Source organism: Coenobita brevimanus, chromosome 3 (genome assembly GCF_032717465.1).
Source record: "Coenobita brevimanus isolate Jiangsu-jjx chromosome 3, ASM3271746v2, whole genome shotgun sequence".
In the NCBI taxonomy this organism is placed as follows: domain Eukaryota; kingdom Metazoa; phylum Arthropoda; class Malacostraca; order Decapoda; family Coenobitidae; genus Coenobita; species Coenobita brevimanus.
The window spans coordinates 15,979,851-16,004,346 of NC_136956.1; positions in this window are offsets into that span (position 1 = coordinate 15,979,851).

A 24,496-nucleotide genomic window follows, 5' to 3' on the forward strand; every position below is an offset into this window, starting at 1 on the left:
ATCCAACTAACACCCATCAACAGAAAAGTTTTTGGCGCAGTTGTGAAAGAAAAAGCAGAGGTTTTGAATAAAGGAGGCTATAATTTATTAGTTGTACAAAATGTATTTTGTTTAATTTTATTCATTACTTTCATCAATTTATATCGATTTAATTTTTCACTTTCCCTATATGCCAATTCATGCATTCTCATGAGTAATCATCTTAACCATTTTGTGACAAAACCTAAGTTTAACTAGGATAATCTGAGTGAACATCCCAAATTTTGTAATTACACAATGAACTGTATATCTATCTATCTATCTATCTATCTATATATATATATATATATATATATATATATATATATATATATATATATATATGTAATATATATATATATATAATATATATATATATATATATATATATATATATGTAATATATATATATATATAATATATATATATATATATATATATATATATATATATATATATATATATATATATATATATATATATATATATCTCTCTCAAAGGCTTTCGATCGAGTCTGGCATAAATCTTTAATTTCCAAACTGCCCTCCTACGGTTTCTATCCTTCTATCTGTGCCTTCATCGCTAGCTTCCTTTCTGGTCGTTCTATAGCCGCTGTTGTAGACGGCCATCGTTCTTCTCCTAGATCTATCAACAGTGGTGTTCCTCAGGGCTCTATCCTATCACCAACTCTCTTCCTTTTATTCATCAATGATCTTCTAAGCTGTACATCTAACCCTATCCACTCATACGCTAATGACTCCACCCTTCACCTTTCCATTCGATTCCCGCAACGCCCATCTCAACAGTTACTTCAAGAAACAAGGGATGAGGCTATGGCACACCTAATGTCTGACTTGGCTCGTATCGCTGACTGGGGTAAAAATAATATGGTTGTCTTTAATGCATCTAAGACTCAGTTCTTACACCTATCAACCCGACAAAATCTTCCACAGGTATACCCATTAATGTTTAATAATATTCAGCTTAATCCTGCATCATCCTTGAACATGCTTGGGGTTTCATTTACTCGGGACTTATCTTGGAAAGACCATATTACATCTCTTGTAAAATCTGCTTGCAAGAGATTGGGTGTGCTAAGCCGACTCCACTCTTTCTTTACCCCTGCACAATTGTTGACTCTATACAGAGGTTTTATCCGCCCCTGTGTGGAGTACAACTCTCATGTGTGGGGAGGCTCCCCACATTCAGCTCTTCTCAATAGGGTGGAGTCAAAGGCTTTTCGTCTCATTAACTCTCCTCCTCTTACTGACTCCCTTCAACCTCTGTCTCTTCGCCGCACTGTTGCATCTTTATCTCTTTTCTATCGCTACTTTAATGGTCACTGCTCCTCTGAACTGTCTGCTTGCATTCCTCCACCTCTATGACGGGTGCGTAGCACCCGTCTGGCAGCAAACTCTCATCCCTTTTCTGTCCAACTCTCTAATGCAAGAGTTAACCGTTACTCCCAGTCTTTCATTTATGCAACAGGTCAGCTCTGGAACTGTCTCCCTCTATCTGTATTTCCTGCTGCCTATGATCTCCAGTCTTTCAAACGCAGTGTGTCCAGGCATCTCAAAATGATCGGATCTTGAATTTGGCTCTCTATTGTATTTTGTTTTTCTCTTGGAGGGAACTGTTACTGCGGGCCATGGCCTTTGGTTCCTTCTTCCTCGCATAAAAAATATATATATATATATATATATATATATATATATATATATATATATATATATATATATATATATATTGTCACAGGGTTTTTGATGTATATGTAATATTAAAGGATAATTATTCAATAATACTTAGAGCAGGACAATGAATTGTCTTGTGAAAATCAAGCAATGATTACTTTATGCCAGCTTACTTCACCAATTCTCTAAGGATGAGAATTTATGAACTTTCTCAACAGTACACAGCAGAGACCAATTCCTCACAATTGCTGTTTGTTAGTACTGTTAGCCTCTGAAGAAAGTGACTACACCCCTGAAAATCAATAACTAATGCTGTTAATGATAACAAGTTCTTGCTGATGCATTAACTCCTGGTTGCACAACGGATTTTAAGCTTAATACAAAAGGATTGGCCTAAGTACCAGTTATGAATAGCAAAGTTTTTATGCAAACTAGGAGCTATAAGTGAAATAAGCTTAATATGGTAAAAATAAAACACGAGTTTATATTACATTAAGCTCAAGAAAAAGAATTGTTAAATTTATTGACTACAAAGGAATAAATTTACGTTACATTTCAAAATGAATTCAAAATAAGGAGATCGCACTCACTCGCTCACTCAAAAGCTAACTCTTAAACCTAGGAAAATGAAAAGAAATACTGGTCAGAAAAGTGGACAAAGCGGATGATTGGGTGTCGTTACTGAGGAAGGACACTGCACACACTGAGTCTCTCGCCAATCAGGCTAGGTGGGAATCCAATGTCGGCAGTGGGAACTAGGCATCGTTGCAAGGAAGGACACTGCCACACACACTACCTGCTTCCGCGGCGCTCAAACCTTGACTGACTTCAAATCGTGGGAAAGAGGCGAGTGTCCAGCAGCATTGCTAATGGCTAGAATGAGTGAAACATGCCCATAATAAATCGCTCAGCGAAAGTCCTAATGTCTCGCACAAAGACGATCATTTATGACACAGTGAAAAATTGTTCTGAAAACACTCCCGACCAGGTGAATAAGTAGCGGTTGACTGAGTGATGAATACTGGGATTCCACTAGAGTTCGTGGTTTCCCACCAAAGTTAATGTCACGAGCCAACTCGTGACATTACGCCCCATGAAAATCAAATATTTTTTCTTCAGAAAAAAAAATTTCAATATACATACATATAAATCCTAACTCAGTCACACAAGATTCACACTGTGGTTTGTGTGTCCTATCCAGCTACAGGAGAAAGTCACAGTCGCCAGTGAGCGAAAAAAAACTCGTATTTACGTTAATAGAAGCAAGCTTGAGGGAAAAACTCTATGACGACGGTGAAAAATCCTGAACTCAGGTCAAACTGAGCAAAAAGTTCGCTACATTTACATTAACAACTAATTGTTATGTAGCATGATGTATGTAATACACGGTGTAGGTGTGACCGTTGTGGTGTAACTGTACCTACGTGTAAATTTACATAATGCAAATCAATAGTAAATGATGACGATGGGGCAGAAGAGAAGAGGCGGCAGCATGCATCAGGGATGATTAGCTGTTCTGCACGGCAATGCTGCACACGCTAGCTGCACCTGTGAAAACAATCAAGGTGGAGCATCAAAAGTGTCATTTCTCTCTCTCTGCCTAGCAATCAGTACTTATGTTACAAAAAGTACACTATTTGCATTATTAACCAGGAAACGTAGTCAAGACGTTTCTGTGGGACATCAAACGCTGACCCAGTTTACTGGTTAAACCCTAAACTTAATTAGCGAAAAGACTGGGCGTTTGTTCAGGACATCAAACGCTGCAACTCGCTAAATTAACCAGGGAACGTGGTCATGAGCGAAAAGACTGGGCGTTTGTGCAGGATATCAAACGCAGCGATTCGTTAATGGAACGCAGTTTACTGGTTAAACCCTAAACTTAATTAGCAAAAGGACTGGGCGTTTGTGCAGGACATCAAATGCTGCAATTCGCTAAATTAACCAGGGAACATGGTCATGAGCGAAAAGACTGGGTGTCTGTGCAGGACATCAAATGCTGCGATTCGCTAATGGAACCCAGTTTACTGGTTAACTAACTCTACGCTTACGATTAACCCCTTAACCGCGGGGCGTCATTTTCGTGACGCTTGGGAGCAAGGGATCATACCGTGGGGCGTCGCTTTTGTGATTCTGTGTTATTTTGAATTCACCCGGGCTTCCAAGTGGGGGCTTGTATCATCTATCAGTACTGCCAATGTCCAACACTAGTCAGCACTCCTAATCTCATCTGTACTCCCATCCATTGTTGACAATTTAGCCATTTCTTCCCGTTCTTGACTCCCCTCCCTACCCCCCCTCCATTACCCTATCCTCTCGCCTGCCCGGCCGTGCTACACTAAGTAAATCTTCCCAGGAATTTTTCACTGATTTCATCCATTGAAATAAGCCCTATGTCCTATTCTTATACCAAATAATATATACAAGAAAGAAATAAGGTAAGTGAGAGTGCCATACACCTGGAATTGGCTAATTATCACCTGACAACACCTCATGTGCACTCGTTCGCTAATTTTCGCTGTTTTTTTCCCCTTGAAATATGCCGTATAATCTATTTTCGTAATAAATATACATGTAAGGAGGGAAGGGAGAAGCCTAAGTGATATTTACATTCACCTGGAACTACCTAATTTATAATGAATTGTCTAGATTTCCTGCCAATCATATCAGTGCTAGACAAAGCTGTTTCAAGATATAACATTGGTAGCTCTGAATATATATCTCCTAAGTAGGCCTCTAATCTATTTTCGTAATAAATATACATGTAAGGAGGGAAGGGAGAAGCCTAAGTGATATTTACATTCACCTGGAACTACCAAATTTATAATGTATTGTCTAGATTTCCTGCCAATCATATCAGTGCTAGACTTAACTGTTTCAAGAAGTAATATTGGTAACTCTGAATAACCCCTAGCAGGCCTCCACGCTGGTCCTCCGTTATCAGTTCACTCTCATCTTCCGAAGTGAGAGTACGTATGTTTCTTCTTGCTGACTTCAAGGCCTTTTTTCACCCCCATGCAAATGGCCCTGTGACGTTTACCCCCTACTAAACCTCGTGTGGAAAGAGGTAAAGGGCTGACAATTGATAAAAGAGTGACTACGATCTTTCTGTTGAGTAAAACAGTGCAAGTGGAATTGTAAATAATGTGTAAATAATGTGTAAACAGCAAGTGAAAGTAATGAATGTAAATATACGTGAACATTGGAAAATAGTTTTATAAGTTATTTCAAGTGACAGTGCACAACACAGTGTAAATAAAATAGAAATGTAAATAACGTAAATAAAATAGAGAACGTAAATAGAAATGTAAATGAGTAGTATTTTAAGAATACGAGTATATACCCTAGGAGTAATGAAAGTGAAAGTTTCACTCTAGCATGTCTGAATGCTATGAGTTATGAGAGTGAAGATGAAAGTGACATTCACTTTCAATGCCAGTATACAGGACGAGAAAGTGAATGCTACGTATTTTACTGAAAGAAATTGAATCACTACAGTGACAATAAACTAATACTACTGAAGGAAACTTATGGATAAAGACTGTAGATATATATAAGTGTTATATAGTAATAGAAATATAAAGTGTGAGGGGTTTTATGAATAATAAATGACAGACTACCAAGAGCGAACTAGTGCCAGTGCGACGATCAGACGTGCTCGTAATTTCCATTGCTTTCACAGTATTTTTTTTTTTTTGAGTATGGATCCCAAACTACTTCAAAATTGTAGAATAGTGTTTATAGTGTTTGTATCTGGCTGTGGTAATCATATTACGGGTTGTCGGGAAGTGTAATGTGGAGACTTCGTTACCCTACTTCAGAGGTCTCCCCAAGTCCTACGGTAACCGACGAAGGCTCAACAATCATTCCAGGAGAAAGCTGAAGGTATGTGCCATAAGCATATGTAATTTTATTATTCTAGGACTAATAACTGATTTTTGGCAAATATTTTTTGAGAGTCTGTCGGAGCCCAAATAACCACGCGGCACACGCAAGTCATTGGTAAACAAGCCCACGGTGTAGGGGTTAATGACAGGAAGCTGAGAATCCCTACACAATCTCGGGTAGGTCACATTTTAACACCCACCGTGGGCGTGAACACTCATGTGGATAATGTGCATTCTCCGGGAATCCTCTGAGAGGCTCACAGCTAGAGATGTTCCACAAGGTAATTCATACAAAGCCTCGGACTGTCTCTGCAGGGTTCTCGAACTTCCCCCTTAACTTACGGTACATATGTATGTACAGGCCCTGGACATACCGTGTCCTGTGGGGCCAACGGGCGAGACGTCAGGTCTGCACCCACATTACCACTGCCCTGTCTCTCAACTGACTCGGAGATTACGGGTGTGGTTACAAGTGGCACAGGAAGGACATGTCCCTGATTAGTGGTGCATGGACACACATTGCAGGAACGCACAAAACTATCTATCTCTCGTCCCATCCCTGGCCAGAAAAAGTCAGCTTGGATACGGCCCTGGGTCTTCCTTTTGCCCATGTGACCTCCTGAGGCTGAACAATGACCCCATTCTAACACTGCTTGGCGGTACTTGGCAGGAACGACAAACTACAGTCGAACCTCGCCCTCGGGTGTTCGTGACTCACGGTAGAGCCGTCCTTGTTTGTGAAGGAACTTGGCTTGACCTCCCTGTGAATACTTTATCACTCTACCCTTTTGTTTCTTTTGCACGGCAGCAAGTGTTGGGTCAGAATGTTGTTCTTGAACAACAACTTGGCTACACATCAGATCTTGCGGCAACTCAATGGTCACAGGGTGACACAATTTGGAGCCTCAACAATGGCTCGTGTTACTGCGGCTGAAGTCTGAGTAGCGTCATCTTCGGTGCAACTATACTTGGCACTGGGAATATTGCCTATGATTAGGTCAAATAAAGGTTCTGGCATGACAACTGCGACTGTCGTACCAGTGTAAAATGGAGATGCCATCTGGATACGTGCCTCAGGGAACAATCTCACTGATCCATCAATAAGGTTAGCTTGGATCTGTCGACCTGTATACCCCTCAGGCTGAACTAGAATCTGCCTGACAGAGCAACCTGAGGACCCATTGTCCCTCAGGACCTTCACAGGAATGGCTCCCACAAATCCTGGCTGAACAAGGAAGGTACTGTCACCTGTGGGAGGGCCTGTGGAGGAAGCAGCCAGCCACTGTTTCGGCTGCTGAATAAATGATGCGGCAAACATGGTGCCCTGTGAACTAGATACCTGAGGGGTCGTACTCACTGCCTGGGGAGATGGAGCATTAGCCATCTGTGGAGGGGGGTTCACTGTCGCTGTGGGACTAGTGAACTGTGGGGAAGTACCCGTACTGGTAGGGACGTGACCACCGTGCTGCTGCTGAGGAATGAAGGCTGCGTAGCCTCCTGCCTCCTATTCACTTGAGCTGGTGCTGAAAAGGACAGTCCCCACAGTCGGTTGCGTGGCTGATACTGATGCTGGTTAGGGTACTTGTTGTACTGCTTCCACTCAGGTTTCTGAGTGTTTTGCCCCCGGTCCTTCTTCTGCGGTTTTGGACCTTGGCCATTATTCTGAGAACGGCCTTGTTGCTGGAGTTCAGTCTGAGACGGTTTCCCAGATTTATCAGGTTTCCTGTTCCAGGTATGCTGTTTGCGAGTTTGATACCCGTATGCAGTGAAGAATGCGTTAGCCTTCTTCACCATTTGGCTAGCATCCTTTACCTGTCAGATCTTAAGCTGAGCCATAAGTTCAGTAGGCCACGAATTTTCTAGCTGCGTGCGCAGCATAAAGTCAATTATCCCCTCACGCGTGGAAGGAGTTTCATCTTTCTCCATCCACTCATCTAAGTAAGCAGTAAGCCGGTCAGGAAACTGAACGGCAGTCTCTTTATCCTGTAAATGCACTCTCATGAACTGACTCTTGGCGTCGTCAACTGTGAGATCGTACACTTTGCCGAGTGCGGCCTTCATCATGTCATGTGTGAGATTGTCTCCACGAATTCTGTGGAGACCTCAAACAGGCTAAGAAACTGAAGCCGCTTAGCTGCATCATCCAGCTGGTAAAGTTGAGCCATGTCTTCAAAACGAGCTATGTATGGCTCGATTTGCTCGCCTTCCTTGTATAGGGGAAGCGTGATGTGCTGGGTCGCCATAACATGTGCAGGAAGAGTGCTCGTGAAGCTTGGGCCAGCTGCACCAGATGTGTCTGAAGCCAAGGAATCTCGCTTGAGCTTCAGCATTTCAATTTCATGCTTTTTGCGTGCTTCTTGCTCGGCACGTTCGTGTTCTTGTTGTTCTCGCTCGTGTTCGCGTTCTCTCTATCTCGTTGTTCTAACTCGAGTTGACGTTCTCTCTCACGTTGTTCTCGCTCGTATTCGCGTTGTTCTTGCTCTTGTTCTAACTCGATTTCGCGTTGTTTTTGTTCGTGTTCGCGCTGTTCTCGCTCGTGTTCGTGTTCTCTTTTGCGTTCTTCACGAGCATCTTTCGCACGTTGTTGCTCATAATTAAACCGTGAGAGGACGTAGCTTTGGATTTTTTCTGGGTCAGTAAGGCCCATAATTTTAGCTTCCTGTACATAGACGTTGGCAGCCATGATACTAACTCAATCTAAGTAAACTAGCGACTCAGTACTGACTGCAATTTTTGCAAAGAGAGATGCCAATATTCAAAAATAAAGAATATAGGCACAGGTTAGTGGTGACCAGATTTATCTAATTAAACTGGTAAAGAAAGAAAATTAAACAAACAACTGACTGTGAAACTATTACGGAAAATAATAGAACTAAATCAATAATCACCAGTAAGATAGTGCCTATAGACTTTAATGATAAATATCTAAGTATGAGTGAGTGAGTATTATCTCATGAATAACTTTAGAGCTAGGAGTTAATATCCTGGAATGAGGTCGCCAATTGTCACGGGGTTTTTGAAGTATATATATTATTAAAAGATAATATTTCAATAATACTTAGAGCAGGACAATGAATTGTCTTGTGAAAATCAAGCAATGATTACTTTATGCCAGCTTACTTCACCGATTCTCTAAGGACGAGAATTTATGAACTTTCTCAACAGTACACAGCAGAGACTAATTCCTCACAATTGCTGTTAGTACTGTTAGCCTCTGGAGAAAGTGACTTCACTCCTGACAATCAATAACTAATGCTATTAATGATAACAGGTTCTTGCTGATGCATTAACTCATGGTTGCACAACGGATTTTAAGCTTAATACAAAAGGACTGGCCTAAGTGCCAGTTATGAATAGCAAAGCGTTTATGCAAACTAGGAGCTATAAGTGAAATAAGCTTAACATGGTAAATAAAACACGAGTTTACATTACATTTAGCTCAAGAAAAAGAACTGTTAAATTTATTTATTACAAAGGAATATATGTACATTATATTTCAAAATGAATTCAAAATAAGGAGATCACACTCACTCACTCACTCAAAAGCTAACTCTTAAACCTAGGAAAACGAAAAGAACTACTGGTCAGAAAAGTGAACAAAGTGAATGATTGGGTGTCGTTACTGAGGAAGGACACTGCACATGCTGAGTCTCTCGCCAATCACGCTAGGTGGGAATCCAATGGCGGTGGTGGGAACTAGGCGTTGCTGCGAGAAAGGACGCTGCCACACACACTACCTGCTTCTGCGGCGCTCAAACCTTGACTGACTTCAAATCGTGGGAAAGAGGCGAGTGTCCAGCCACATTGCTAACGGCTAGAATGAGCGAAACACGCCCATAATAAATCGCTCAGCAGAAGTGCTAATGTCTCGCACAAAGACGATCATTTATGACACAGTGAAAAATTGTTCTGAAAACACTCCCGACCAGGTGAATACGTAGCGGTTGACTGAGTGATGAATACTGGGATTCCACTAGAGTTAGCGCTTTCCCACCAAAGTTAATGTCACGAGCCGACTCGTGACATATATATATAGATATATATATATATATATATATATATATATGTATGTATATATATATATATATATATATATATATATATATATATATATATATATGTATATATATAGATCTCTATATATATATATATATATATATATATATATATATATATATATATATATATATATACATTTATATCATCATCTGCACCTCCTTTCCCACCCTAGGGTTGGGTGTGGAGTACCAACGTCCAGGTAGCCTAAGTTTTCCCAGTTCAATGGGCCACACTTCCTTTCACTCATCATTGAAGCCCACGGATCCTGGCTCCATCAGATAAGAAAAAAAAAAAAAACGAAAATCACCACGTTCTGTAGTTTTACATATACCTTTCTGATAGAGTCAATCTGAATGCTGTCACACCAAAAAAAATCCCTGGTTATGCGCTTCTCTGCACAAATTTCTTCCAACCAGCTCTGTCCCTTGGTAGTCCCTTGCCTCACCAACTTCCATACCTCTCTTTCTCACACGCTCGTCCATCATATCCATGCACCTTCTCCTTGGCCTACCTCGCCTCCTTCCTCCTTCAGATTTGTTGAGACATATTTTTTTCACCATTCTATTGCCATCCATTCTATCCACTTCACCAAATCATCTCAATACACTCTGCTACTCTTCACCCTGCCGTAGGGAGGAAAGAAGGTCCGAAAGATGATGATGATTATATAATATGTATATATATATATATATATACAGCGGGCCCGCCTACTACGCTAGTACACAGTGCGCGAATCACATTGTGTGCGTGTGACCAAACATCATAACCAAAAACCTTGAATGTGCGAGTTTACCTCACAGAACATGAGGTATGGGCAAGGAGTGACTCAAAAACGCCATTTTCCATTAGTACGCGACCCCTCCCACACACAACACGTCCATTGTCGCGTGTCGTGATGTTGATGCGCAGAAATTCCCGAGCATTCTACTGTGCAACTTGGGGTAGGAGGCGGCTGGTGCACCGTTACAGACACGGCTCGTGCACAGTGCATATCCGTTCTCTACAGCTAACCTGTCGTGTACGACATGTTGCTGTTTTTTGCTCCATCCTGGGCTGTACTGTACCTTCACCGCACAGTGCCATGAGCCCCAAGAGTTAAGAAACTCCTAATGCATGCAACCAAGTTGGAGATTATCAACCTCAAGGAGGAGGGAAAAGAAAATACAGCTATCGATAAAGCCCTGGAACTGTCTGAATCAACAATGAGAACAATGCGGAAGAACCATGATGCCATCAGGGCACTAGTGAAAACGTATGGTGCATCTGACCTAGACGGCCGTTTCCGGGCGGGAAATCGTGCAATGATACTAATGGAACGGTCTCTTGCTACCTTCATAATGAGGCAGGAGAAGGAAGGTGTACCACTGAATGGCAGATTTATTCCGAACCAAGCCCAGCTCATTTACAAGGCATCATCTCGCAAGTTAAATGAGAACAAACCTTTCAAGGCATCGGTAGGATGGTTGCACCATTTTTTGAAACGCAAGGAACTCTGTCACAACAAACTGTCTGGTGAACGTACCTCTGCTGACGAGCTGGCCACGAGAAAGTATCCTGCGATATTTAGAGTGCTTTTTGAAGATGGACAATTCACCAAGGACCAGATCTACAACGTCGATAAAACGTCATTATACTGCAATTCCATGCCCAAATCAACTTACTTCGCTAAAAACAGAAACAAGCCCCTGCTTGCAAGTTCCAGAAGTGTAAGATGACGGTAATGTTCGCTGTAAACCTGTCTGGGAGCCACAAGATGAGGCGAGTTGTTGTACACAGAACTTCACACCCAAGGTGCTACAAAAACCTAACGAACATGGATGCAAGTGGCATGTACTGGTACAAGTCTACAAATGGTTGGATGACCGGGAACATTATGGCAGACTGGTTAACAATGCACTGCATCCCTGATGCCAGGGCCAAGTGTTGGGAACTTGGAATTCCATTTAAGATGCTCCTTGTGCTGGACAGTGCACTAAATCATCCTCCATACCTAGGAGATCTGCACAAGGATTGTTGTGTTGTGTTTCTGCCGCCCTGGACGACGTCACTAATGCAACCACTGGATCAAGAAGTGATCACCACTGTGAAACACTTCTACCACAAACAAGTGTATGACTAGCTACGCAGAAAGACTGACACACAAGAGGAGCTTCATGCCCTACAAAAAGATAATGACAAAGACCTCGATGAGGCACCTGCTCCTGTACCATGTCCGCAAGCAGCTGTATCTTGACCCGCCACAGGTGACCTAACTGTTAAGGCATTTTGGTATTGTTTTTCAGTGAAGGACGCAGTTGATTTTCCCCTACAAGCATAGCACCAGATTACACCTGCAACGGTGAACCATGCATGGTGAATGCTTGTCCCTCACTTATGCATGACCCACGAGATGGCCATTCAACCACTGGTCGAGGGTGAGGCAGCAACACTGACAGCAGCACAAGCTGTACCAGATTTCAAGGACGTTATGTTGGTGGACATACGGGAAGTGCACATTGTTACTGAGGAACAGCCTCCCGAGGAAGTTTTGCAACGGATAGATGAGGCTGAAGCAGAGCCCGAATGCAGGCAGAGTCAAGTTGAGCAGCCTAGTGTGATGGAGGGGAGGATAGAGCTGTGTATGTCAAGAATAAGCAGGATCCTTGCTGCCATGGATAAGCTCAAGGAAGAGGTGAAGGAACAGGAAGTCAGCAACCTGAGAATGGGGGAGGTTCTGGTTGGTATCGACAAACTCTTCCATTTCTACACAGACAGGCACAGGCAAGAAATAAAATGGAGAAGATAGATGCTCATAACAAGTTACACACAGCAGGCTCAAGTTTGTGAAAGTGAGGAACTAGCTACATTGTCTGATCCTGTTCCTGTTGAGGATGAAGAGGATGCAATGTCAAATGTGTCAGCATTGGACTTCGAGGGGTTTATGGCCGAAGTGAGTGACTTTGAGGCTCCTGGGGAAGGTGCTCAAGAGGAGTCTGTGGAGGGAAGTGTTGGTGCAGCAGGAGGTGCGGTGGGGGATGAGGCACTGTAAGTGTTGCTAAGCCTCGGAACCCCTGTTATTTAAGTCCATCAGGCCTGTTGTTTACTGTTGTTAAGGTGACTACCCATATTTTTGTTATCGTAGCTATATCTGTAGTACAATGTCTGAAAAATTTGACCTTTATTATGTCTCTAAGGTCCAAAAATGTCCAGGCATGAGGGGGTACCACCCATATATTATTTTTCTCATAAGAATATGTATTCTCAGTGCGCGATTTCACAGTGCATGAGGACCAGGACCTCCCAATTAGCACTGTGCGAGCCCACTGTGAATATATATATATATATATATATATATATGACCAACGTAATCCAAAACAACTCCTTTCAACACACATGCTATAGATAGACAGACAGATATATAGTAAAACAGATACCTGATCTTTATATCAGGGTGTAGAGCAAACCTTCCCAGCAAGAGCAGCCTTTCTTGGAGTTGGCCTGAACATTGGTCATTGGATCTGGAGTCCAGAGGCCTACCTGTCAAATCACCAGACACCCTCGTGTGGTAGCTGGTGAAATGCTTGTAACTTTAACTGTTGTTCTTTAATTTCCAGTTCCTTTCTTTTAGATCAATTATTAAATATTGCTTTGGACTCATTGTGCATGTGTCAGCATCAGAGAACATACAAAAAAAAATTAGTTTAATCACGCTTCTTCTAATGCTGTCCACAACAGTAAGAAGGCCTAGAAAAGGTACGGGAGCTAACCCAAACTTGAATCTCATCTTTTTTATGTTTCTGCCCGGAATCGTGCTAAGTCTGTTCTTCACTTTGCTAACGATAATTTCATCAGTACTAAATGCTCTGAACTCTCCAACTCGAATTCTTCCCGCTCCTTCTGGCACCAAAACCTTTCTAACAACTTTACCTCATCAACCTTCCCTCCTCTTTTCCATTCTGATGGATGAGTAACTATTTCTTCTACTGATAGAGCAGAACTCTTCACTCAGACTTTCTCCTCCAGTTCCACCTTAGATGATTCCGCTGCTGTTCCTCCATGACTTACCCCCTCTGACTTCCTCATGGCTGACACTGAAATGTCTTCAACTGATGTAGGCCCGGATCCAGGAGGGGGGGCCATATATATATATATATATATATATATATATATATATATATATATATATATATATATATATATATATATATATATATATATATATATATATATATATATATATATATATATATATATATATATATACATATATATATATATATATATATATATATATATATATATATATATATATATATATATATATATATATATATATATATATATATATATATATATATATATATATATATATATATATATATATATACATATATATATATATATACATATACATATATATATACATATATCCATATATATATATATATATACATATATATACATATACATATATATATACATATATATATATATATATATACATATATATATACATATACATATATATATATACATATATATATATATACATATATATATACATATATATATATACATATATATATACATATATATATATATATATATATATATATATATATATATATATATATATATATATATATATATATATATATACATATATATATATATATATATATATATATAGATAGATAGATAGATAGATAGATAGATAGATATAGGTATAGTATAGATATACTGTATTTTACTATAAAGTTCCAAGGTGGAGATAGAGGTGGGGAAATATTATGAACATTTCTGATCTGAATTTTCTTTTTTACGCAAATTTCTCCATTTTTCTGGCTCAAATTACACTGCCATTCTGATGCTTTACCGAAGTTCGTTAAAATCAAGAGCTTAAACATGGCTGGCAACTGAAGTGAGTAGCATGAGAACGGCTGATAAATGGTGTCAGTGGCAAAGAAATGGCTGGCAAACGGTGTCAGCTACAAGGAAATGGCTGGTACATTGTATCAGCAGCATAAAAATGTTTGACAAATGACGTCAGTAGCATAAAAATGTTTGACACATGACGTCTAGCTTAAAGATGTTTGACAAATGACGTCAGTACCATAAAAATTGGTTGGCAAATGGTGTCAGTAGCATAAAAATAGGTTGGCAAATTATGTCAGTAGCATTAAAAAAGGCCTACAAATGGTGTCAGAAGCATGAAACTGGCTGGTAAGTGGCTCACATGCTGAAAATCTTTCTTTTCATTTTAAGTATTCTGCTATTTTATGTTGTTCACATTTTATTTCTAAAGATATTACTGTGCGACCCTATAAATTTCACGGGTCCTTCCTGCTAAAACACATTCTTTATGTGGTGTTCACCTGCAGAGAGAGAGTTGTGAAATTAATGCTACGGACTGAATAACAACGCTGTAAAAATATTCTGGTCCAGTTATAATCTCAAAACAATTAACTTACTTATAATCATAAAGTCGATGAGAAAAGCAGCCTAATGAAGAAAGCAAGGCTTTGAGGAGCAAGGAAATTTACATTACTCTAATTACAACAGCTTCGTCATGGCACAATTAAGTTATCTTGCTTCCAGAATATTCATGTAATCATCGTGCTCCACCAGTTGTGCTCTCACCATTCTCTGTTCTGGCTAACTGAACCAACTATACCCCCTTCCTTAACTGTCCTGGCTGGCTGAGTGTCCTGCCTGGCTGAGTGTACTGAATCGGCACCAGTAGCATACATAATAAAAATAAGTTACAATAGTTAGCGACGAGGAAGGGTAGCTGTTGTGATCGAATGGATTTTCATGTAGGCATGTACACATACTCCAAATGGGATCTTTGAAGGGGGTGATCCGGCCACTTATGCAGTGAACATTCCAGCTTTTTCACTGAGGTCTGTAAGCATGACTGCTGGTCTGTTCCTACATAAGACTACTGTTGAATTATGCGGGGGAGATTTAATTGATACTTCAAGGGGATGTATTTACAATCGGGTATAGTATTAGATGTTTGTATTGGTGCTGCACGATAATGGATCACCGGGAATAAGGTGATTATTACTATTACTGGGAAAATATCTCGATTGTTAATGTTCCTATCAGAGTTGAAGTGTTACATCTTGATTGATGGTCTCATACAATATGGAAAGCTCACAGGTCATGCGTGGAACTTGTATAAGCTTGCAGTGAGATGGTAATACTAGTGTACAATAACACTGATGCACAGGCTCTGACCAAGTTCCATAGTGCATTACTGTGGCAGTATCTAACCGCGTCATTTCAGTGCCCATCATTTGACTCGAGTAGGTGAAGCCGCACCAATAGACAAGCAGGGCTACTACCAATATGCGGATTGCCTTGTGGACCTGTTATAAAATCTTTCATTCGAGGTGTCACTTCATTCGGCACAGGAGTTTTAAAGACAACATTTGGAGTGTGTGTACGCACAACCATAAGCAAAAGTTTTCCAACACTTCCCTCGAAGGTTTTGACGATGGAGTAGTGGTTTATCAGATGCCATACGTCAGACATCCGCAGATGTGGATGCGGATTTCATATTTTTGCATATTGTGGAAGCGGGCGCAGATGAGGATTTTAATTAAACATATTTTGCAGATGAGGATGCCGATGCGGATATTCAGCTTTCACATCCTCACAGCTGCAGCTGAGGATGCAATTTCTTAAGGTAATGAAACTATATAATTTTATTTCACTTAAACATATTGGTAGTACCTGGCTGTAAAATTTAATTATCTATTTTTACGCGATAGTATCACAAATAACTTGATACTAAACTGTATCCTACTGACACACAGATTAGGGAAAAGAGGAGAGAAGTGAAACGGAGACAGAGACGTGGAGGTAAAAAAGAAAAATATGTGGTAGAGAGACAAGGAATTAGTTCGGAATATAAGCCGGAAGCAATGGATGATGAGGTGAATGGAAGACAGAGACGGATGGCCCACAGAACTCAATCAGGAAGCCACACAATGAAGTTCATGAATACCAAATTAAAAGATGCTGATACAAACCTTGAGATTCGACAACTCTCATATTTCCCTCGTGAATCTCAGAGACTTTTACTTGATAACCTATTAGTGGGGAAGGGAAGAATATAATATTTAAGGTGGCAAATCAGATGAAGAGGAAGAATAGTGATATCATAGGTTAGCAGTGTGTGAAGAATGATGAAGGAAAGGTAGTGGTGAACTGTGGGGATATTAAAGATTCGTGGAGGGAGCATTACAACCGGTTGTTGAATGAGGAGTTCGACTGGGACAGCAGAAGTTTGGAGCCAGCAGACCCAGTGTTTGGCCCTTGGCCATTGATTGGCGCTCCAGCTGTGAGCAGGACAATAGGCAGGATGCAGGCTGGGAAGGCAGCAGGTGTATCTGAGTTGATTGCTGAAATGCTGAAAACCTCAGGAGATATAGGAGTGGGGTTAGTCGCTTGTTTGAGAAATACGATTATATATGACTGTGTTGTTCAGGAGTGTTATTGTTTATGTTTACAACGGGAAGGGTGATGCCGTGGAAAGAGGAAATTACAGAGACATAAAGCTTTTGGATCAAAAAGTGAGGGTAATGCAATGAGCAGGTAGAAGGTATGATTAGATAAAGAGTGAATATTGATGAAAAGCAGTTTCGGCTCATGCCAGGCAAAGGGACCACTGATGCCATATTCTTGTTCAACAGCTTCAGAAAAAATATTAATGAAAGAAAAGGGAACTGTACTTAGTTTTTGTTGATTTGGATAAGGCCTTCGACAGTCCCTAGAGAGGTTGTGAAGTGGGCAATGACTAAGCTTGGAATCGAGGAATGGTTGGTTAGGGTGGTTATGGTCATGTATGTGGGTGCCCACATCCAGGTAAGAGTTTCTCGTGATTTTTGGTGTGCACCAGGGGTCAGTCTTGAGCCCCTTGTTGTTTATTTAGGTACTTGAAACCCACTCATGTGATTTCAGAAATGAGCTCCCGTCGGAGATGTATGCGGATGATTTGGTGCTGATTGCATGGAATGAAAGGGAGACGGAGGAAAGATTTAGGAAATGGAGTGATGGTATGGCTTAAGAGTAAATGCTGATAAACCAAAAGTGATGCTATCTAGGGCTGGGAGCGGTACTTTCAAAGAAGAGGGGGAGTTGCCGTATGTGATTTGCCACAATGGCGTGGAAAATAATTCCGTCTTATGCAATGTTTGTGATACTGTAAGTGGGTGTATAAGGGATGTATTGGTATTAGAGGCAGGCTACGAGATAACGCTCGTGGTATTAGAGGAAACCTGCGAAATAATGCTGATTTCATGTGTGCGGTGTGTCGGGGAGTGCATGTGGAGATCGCCAGACGTGAAAGGATTGAACTTCCAGGTGAGTCTCTTGAGAGTGTGGAAAAGTTTTATTTTGGGGGGACACGTTATGTGCAGGAGGTGGGGCTGGAGCTAACTCTGTGGGTAAAGTGAGGAGTGGTTGGTAGAAGTTCAGGAACCTGTTGCCTCTCTTGACACTGAAAGGGCTCTCCCTTCATGCTAAGGGATCTTTGTAGGTGGCATGTGTTAGGAGTGTAATGCTGTATGGCAGTGAGACCACGCCAGTAAAGGACGAGGATAGTCGCAGGCTCAATCGTACAGAAATTACAATAATTAGGTGGAAATGCAGTGCGTCCCTGAGTGTGAGGCCTGGGGGGCTAGGTTCTCGATGGAAAAATTGAGGTAGGATGGGACTGGAGTGTAATAGCGCTGTGTTGAGGAGGGGTATATTAAGATGGTTTGGACATGTGAAGTAGATGAGGGATGATAACTGAATGCAGCAAGTGAGAAGTGTTCATTTTGGGGGTAGGGTAGCAAGAGATAGACCGAAAAAGACCTGGGACGAGGATATTAGTGTGACCTCAGGGAGAAGGGACTAAATAGGGAAGCTGACAGAGATTAAGCAGTGTGGAGAGCCGCCATTTGGTGAACAACGCCGAAGGATGCAAGCATGTTAGAGCCTTCAAATTTAAACGAAGCGATATATATATATATATATATATATATATCAGCAGCAGCCAGTACAAGTCCACTGCTGAACAAAGGCCTCCCCCAACCTTCTCCACGAATTCCTTGACTGAGCCAATTTTTGCCACGTTATCCCTGCATATTTCTCTATCTCATCTCTGCACCTCCTGTCTGGACTTTTTCTGCTACGCTTGCAATCTCTTGGTGTCCAGTCAATCAGGCTCTTGCTCCATTGGTTATCCCTTACTTTTGCTACATGGCCTGCCTACCTCCCTTTGTGTTCTTTTATAACTTGTATAATATCTTTGACTTTAGTCCGCTCTCTCACTCTAGTTAATCTTTTCCTGTTTCTTGGTGATATTGCAACACTGACCCTTCCATTGCTCTCTGAGAACGGATTAAATTGTTTTCCATTGATTTTGTCAGTTTCCAGGTCTCATACCCATTCTTCATGGCTGGAATTATGCATTCGTTATATACTTTTCGTTTTAAACAAATTGGCAAACTACTTTTCATAATGTCTCTATGTTTACCGAGAGTTTTCCAGCCAGTTGTAATGTGTCTTATAGTTTCTCTATCATGATTTTTCGTTAATTTTAGTATTTGTCCCAAGTAATTGTACTCCTCAAGTTCTTCAAGAATTTCTTCGCTTATTCTGATGATGCTTTTTGATGTATCCGGATTAAATATTAGTTTTAGCCCTAATTTGAGACTTTTCTGTTCAAATCATTTAACATTTCTTGAAATGTCTCTGCTGTTTCAGAGATTAGGACAGTGTCATCTGCAAATCTTAAATGGTTTAGCTTTTCTCCATCTATGTTCACTCCTTTGTTTTCCCAGTCTAGCTTTCCGAAAATACTTTCTAGGCATGCTGTAAATAATTTTGGTAAAACTGTATCTCCCAGACGCGCGCCTTACTCAATCTTAATTTTTTCCTGAGTTTTTATGAAATTTGACTGTAGCAATTCCCACTTTATATACTTTTTCAAGCAGTTTTACAGTGTTCTCATCCACTCCTTTTTCTCGCAATGAATTTATAATTGCTGTGTGCTCAACTGAGTCGAAAGCCTTTTCGTAATCAACAAAACCAAAACACAGTGGTTTATTATATTCTGAAGTTTTCTCAATTAGTTGAGTCATTGTGTGTTGATGATCAATAGTCGACTACCCGGTTCGGAATCCTGCCTGTTCATGAGGTTGGTTTTCCTCCAGATTTATTGTTCTGTTCGTAAGGACTTTAGTGAAGAGTTTGTAAATGACTGATAATAATCTAATGGCTCGCTAGTTACTAAGATCTTTTGAGTCACTTTTTATGTAAATTAAATACCTATTGCATTACACCATGTGTTGGGATTTTTTTTTTTTTTATATAAATTGAGTAAATAAGTATGAAAGGCTGTTTTGTACCTCTACTCCTGCATCCAACAGTAAATCTGCCACTCTTCCATCTTCTTCCGGAGTCTTCCGGCTTTTCATATTTAAACATATTTACTTCGTCTAGTGTTAAGTAATTCGCTTGTGTCAACTGAAAAGTTAGCTATTAGTACTATTGTCTTTGATGCACACAGTTCGTTGTAAAATTCTTCAACTCTCTTCACCATCTTATTTCTGCATTTAATGACTTCATCGTTTTTGTCTTTCAGTGATGAAATTTGTTGCTTTCCTAGTGCCATTTTACTTCGGACTTGTTTCAGACTTTTTCTTTTTTTGACGGTTTGTTTGATCAGATCCATGTTTCTATTTTCTTTTTCTAATCTTTGTCCCTTGTTGATAGGTTTATTTAATTCCTCTCGTTCTATTTCATCTTTCTTTGTTTTTACTTTCATTTTTTGTTTTTTTAAATATGCCCGAGTGTCTTTTCTGAATACTTCTTGGCTTTGGTTTTATTAGGTTTTCCTACAACCTCCGCTGATTCTCTTACCACTCTTGTTAGTGCGTCATTCAGCTCATCAATGTCACATTTGCATTACATATGGCCTGAAATCTGTTCCTTATTTCCAACTGAAAGGCTGCCTTGCTTTCGTTTACTTGTATTGGGCATATCTTTTTATCATTAATAATCTTTCTTTCACTTCTCAAATTGAATCTGGCCGTGCAACCCACCATTCTACGGTCACTTCATATAATTACTTTGTTGATAACTGGGACAATTGTGATCGTGATGTGGCGACCATCATCCACTCACTTGATGTAGTGCTGCCTACTTCTTCCTAAGCCTTGATCATTCTTTTTCTGTGTCTGTCCTCCTCTCTTCCTATTTCTCCCATCTTTCCTGTCACTTCTTATTGCTTTTCTTTCCTTTACAGGTGGCTTTACATTGAGTGACAAGCCAAATGGTGTCCTGTAAGCCAAGAAACCATTTACGACGCTGGGTGGAAACCACATAACCAAACCATACGTGCTCCCTACGTGTCAACAAGTGGGTTGGTGGAAGGTTAGTGCCCCTCTCCGTAAAACAAATAACTCAAAGTCAAATGGCCACCCCTTACGGGATTATGGCGTCTGGCAATAGATAGATAGATAGATATTCTTATCTGATATAATGAAGTAGATTTCATTCTTTGTTTCTCTATTTGGGCTTCTCCAGGTCCACTTTCTCCCAATTCTTTTGTGAAAGAATGTGTTCATTATTCTCATGTTAAAGATTTCTGCAAAATTTACCAGCATTTCTCCTCTTTCGTTCCTTTCTCCCACTTAAAATTTTCCCATACATGCTACTCCATTTTTTGACTTCCCAACCATTGTGCTGAAGTCTCCCATGAGTATAGTATATGTGGTCTTTTCTTCTTCCATAATCCGGGAGATGTCGTCATAGAATGTTTCTATTTCTTCATCTGGGTTTTGAGGAGGTGGTGCATATACTTGTATGACTTTCAGGATATATTTTTCGTATAGTCTAATTACAACCAATGTTGCTCTGACAGATACACTGGTGAATTTAACAAGATTGTCTGCAAGATTTCTGTTAATTAGAAATCCTACACCACTAACTCTTTCATTTTGTCTTCCTCTTTAGTGAAATAGCCAGTTGCTGTCTTCAAGCTGAATTACTTTTTCTTCTTTTCTGTGGGTCTCACTCACACCTACAATATCCCAACTAATATTTTCCAGTATAGTCATTAAGTTATCAAGTTTGAAATCTTCTGCTTCTTACATTGTATGCATAGATCTTCATGGACATCAGATTGTTTAGAATTCCAGTCTCTAACTTGCCAACACAGTGCCTACTCGTTTTCGGTGGCTCACTGCCCGTATGCACAGGAAGCAGTACGGTTCGACCCTTAGTAGACGATGATTCAGCAGGAACGCCCGTCAACTCATTTGGAACAGAACTCATAATTAGTTAGGAGGATTGTGTCAAATAATTATCTCACCTCCCTGCCACATAGTTTCTGATGAGATGTAATTTTTGTGCCACCTTATTCATTATACTCAGTGGAGCCCTATATATTTACAGGAGGTCCTATGGTCCACGCCTTCTAAGACGTAACCTCGCATATCTACAAGGCCTTCCCTTATCCACCACCTGGGGATGCGCCAGGTAGCAGTGGGATCCTGTCCCTGGATATATATATATATATATATATATATATATATATATATATATATATATATATATATATATATATATATATATATAATTTAATAGGATACAGTTTAGTACCATGTTATCTGTGATACTATTGCGTATCAATAGATAATTAAATTTTGCAGCCAGGTGCTACCAATATATTAAGATGAAATAAAATTTCACCGATTTATTGTTTTAAGAAATTGCGTCGGCAGCCGCAGCCGTGAGGATGTAAATGCTGAATATCCTCACTGGCATTCTCATCTTCAAAATATGTTTAAAATCCACATTTGCGTCTGCATCCACAATATGTGAAAATCTGAAATCCGCATCCGTATCTGCGAATGTCTGATACATGACATCTGTTACACCATTATTAAATCGTCACAACCTATAGGGAAATGTTGGAAAACATTTCCTTATGGTTGTATGTACACACACTCCAAACAGTATCTTTACAATTCCTGCGTGGAACAGTGACACAACGAATGAAAGATTTGATAACAGCTCGATGAGTCAATCCATATATTAGTATCCCTGCTTGGCTTTGGTGCGGCTTCATCTGCTCAAGTCAAATGATGGACACTGAAATGAGGCGGTTAGATACTGCCACAGAAATGCAATATGGAACTTGGTCAGAGCCTGTGCATCAGTGTTATTATACACTAGTATTACCATCTCACTGCAAGCTTATACTAGTTCCACGCATGGCCTGTGAGATTTCCATATTGTATGAGACCATCAATGAAGATGTAACACTTCAACTCTGATAGGAACATTAACCCTTATGTCTTGAAACAATCGAGATATTTTCCCAGTAATAGTAATAATCACCTTATTCCCGGTGATCCATTACCGTGCAGCACCAATACAAACATCTAATACTATACCCGATTGTAAATACATCCCCTTGAAGTATCAATTAAATCTCCCCCGCATAATTCTACAGTAGTCTTATGTAGGAACACACCAGCAGTCATGCTTACAGACCTCAGTGAAAAAGCTGGAATGTTCAGTGCATAACTCGTCGGGACCCCCCCATTTAAAGATCCCATTTGGAGTATATGTATATGCCTACGTAAAAACCCATTCGATCACATCTACCCTTCGTTGTCACTAACTGCTGTAACTTATCTTTATCATTTATGCTACTGGTGCCGATTCAGTACACTCAGCCAGACAGGATACTCAGCCAGCCAGGACAGTCAGCCAGGCAGGACACCCAACCAGGCAAGACATTCTAGGAGATTTCAATATTCACCACCACCTTTGGCTCTCCTTTCACGGATCCACCTGGTGAAGAAGCTTACATTTTTTCCATCCTTAATGACCTAGAGCAGCATATACAGCACCCAGCCCATATCCCTGACCGCCTTGGAGAGAGCTCCAACATACTTGACCTCTTCCTTACAACTAATCCTTCTGCATACACTGTTAATCTTTTCTCTCTGTTGGGCTCCTCCGATCACAACCTTATTACCTTTAACCTATCCTATTGCTCCGATAAGGCCTGTGGACCCTCCAAAGAAACGTTGTCTGTGGCACTTTGGACCTGCGGATTGGGAGGCCCTCATGCAGTACTTCATTGATTTTCCCTGGAATGATTATTGCTTCCAAGCCCGGGAGCCATCTGAGTGTGCCTTGTGCATTATAGGGATTATTCTCTTGGACATGGAAGCATACATTTCTTTCTCATATCCTTTGACTAATGCAAGAAAACCTTGGTTTGATCACGCTTGTTCTAATGCTGTCTGCAAGGAGAGGGGCTATAAAAGGTGCCGGAGCCAACCCATCCTGAATCACATCTTTTTTACGTTTCTGCCCGGAATCGTGCTAAGTCTGTTCTTTGCTCCACTAAAAATAATTTCATCCATAATTAATGCTCTTAACCCTCCAACTCGAATTCTTCCCGCTCCTTCTGGCAACTTGCCAAAAACCTTTCTAACATCTTTACCTCATCATCCTTCCCTCATCTTTTCTACTCTGATGGCTTTGAAGCTATTTCTTCTACTGATAAAGCAGTTCTCTTCGCTCAGACTTTCTCCTCCAATTCCACCTTAGATGATGTTCCTCCATCACTTCCTCGCTCTGACTTCCTCAAGGCTGACATTAAAATTTCTTCAGCTGATGTATTTTTTGCCATCACAGGCCTCAATACTAAAAAAGCATATGGGCCAGAAGGAGTCCCTCCTGTTGTCCTCAAGAATAGTGCTTCTGTGCTTACACCCTGCCTGGTTAAAGTCTTTCACCTTTGTTTATCAACTTGTACCTTTCCTTCGTGCTGGAAGTTTG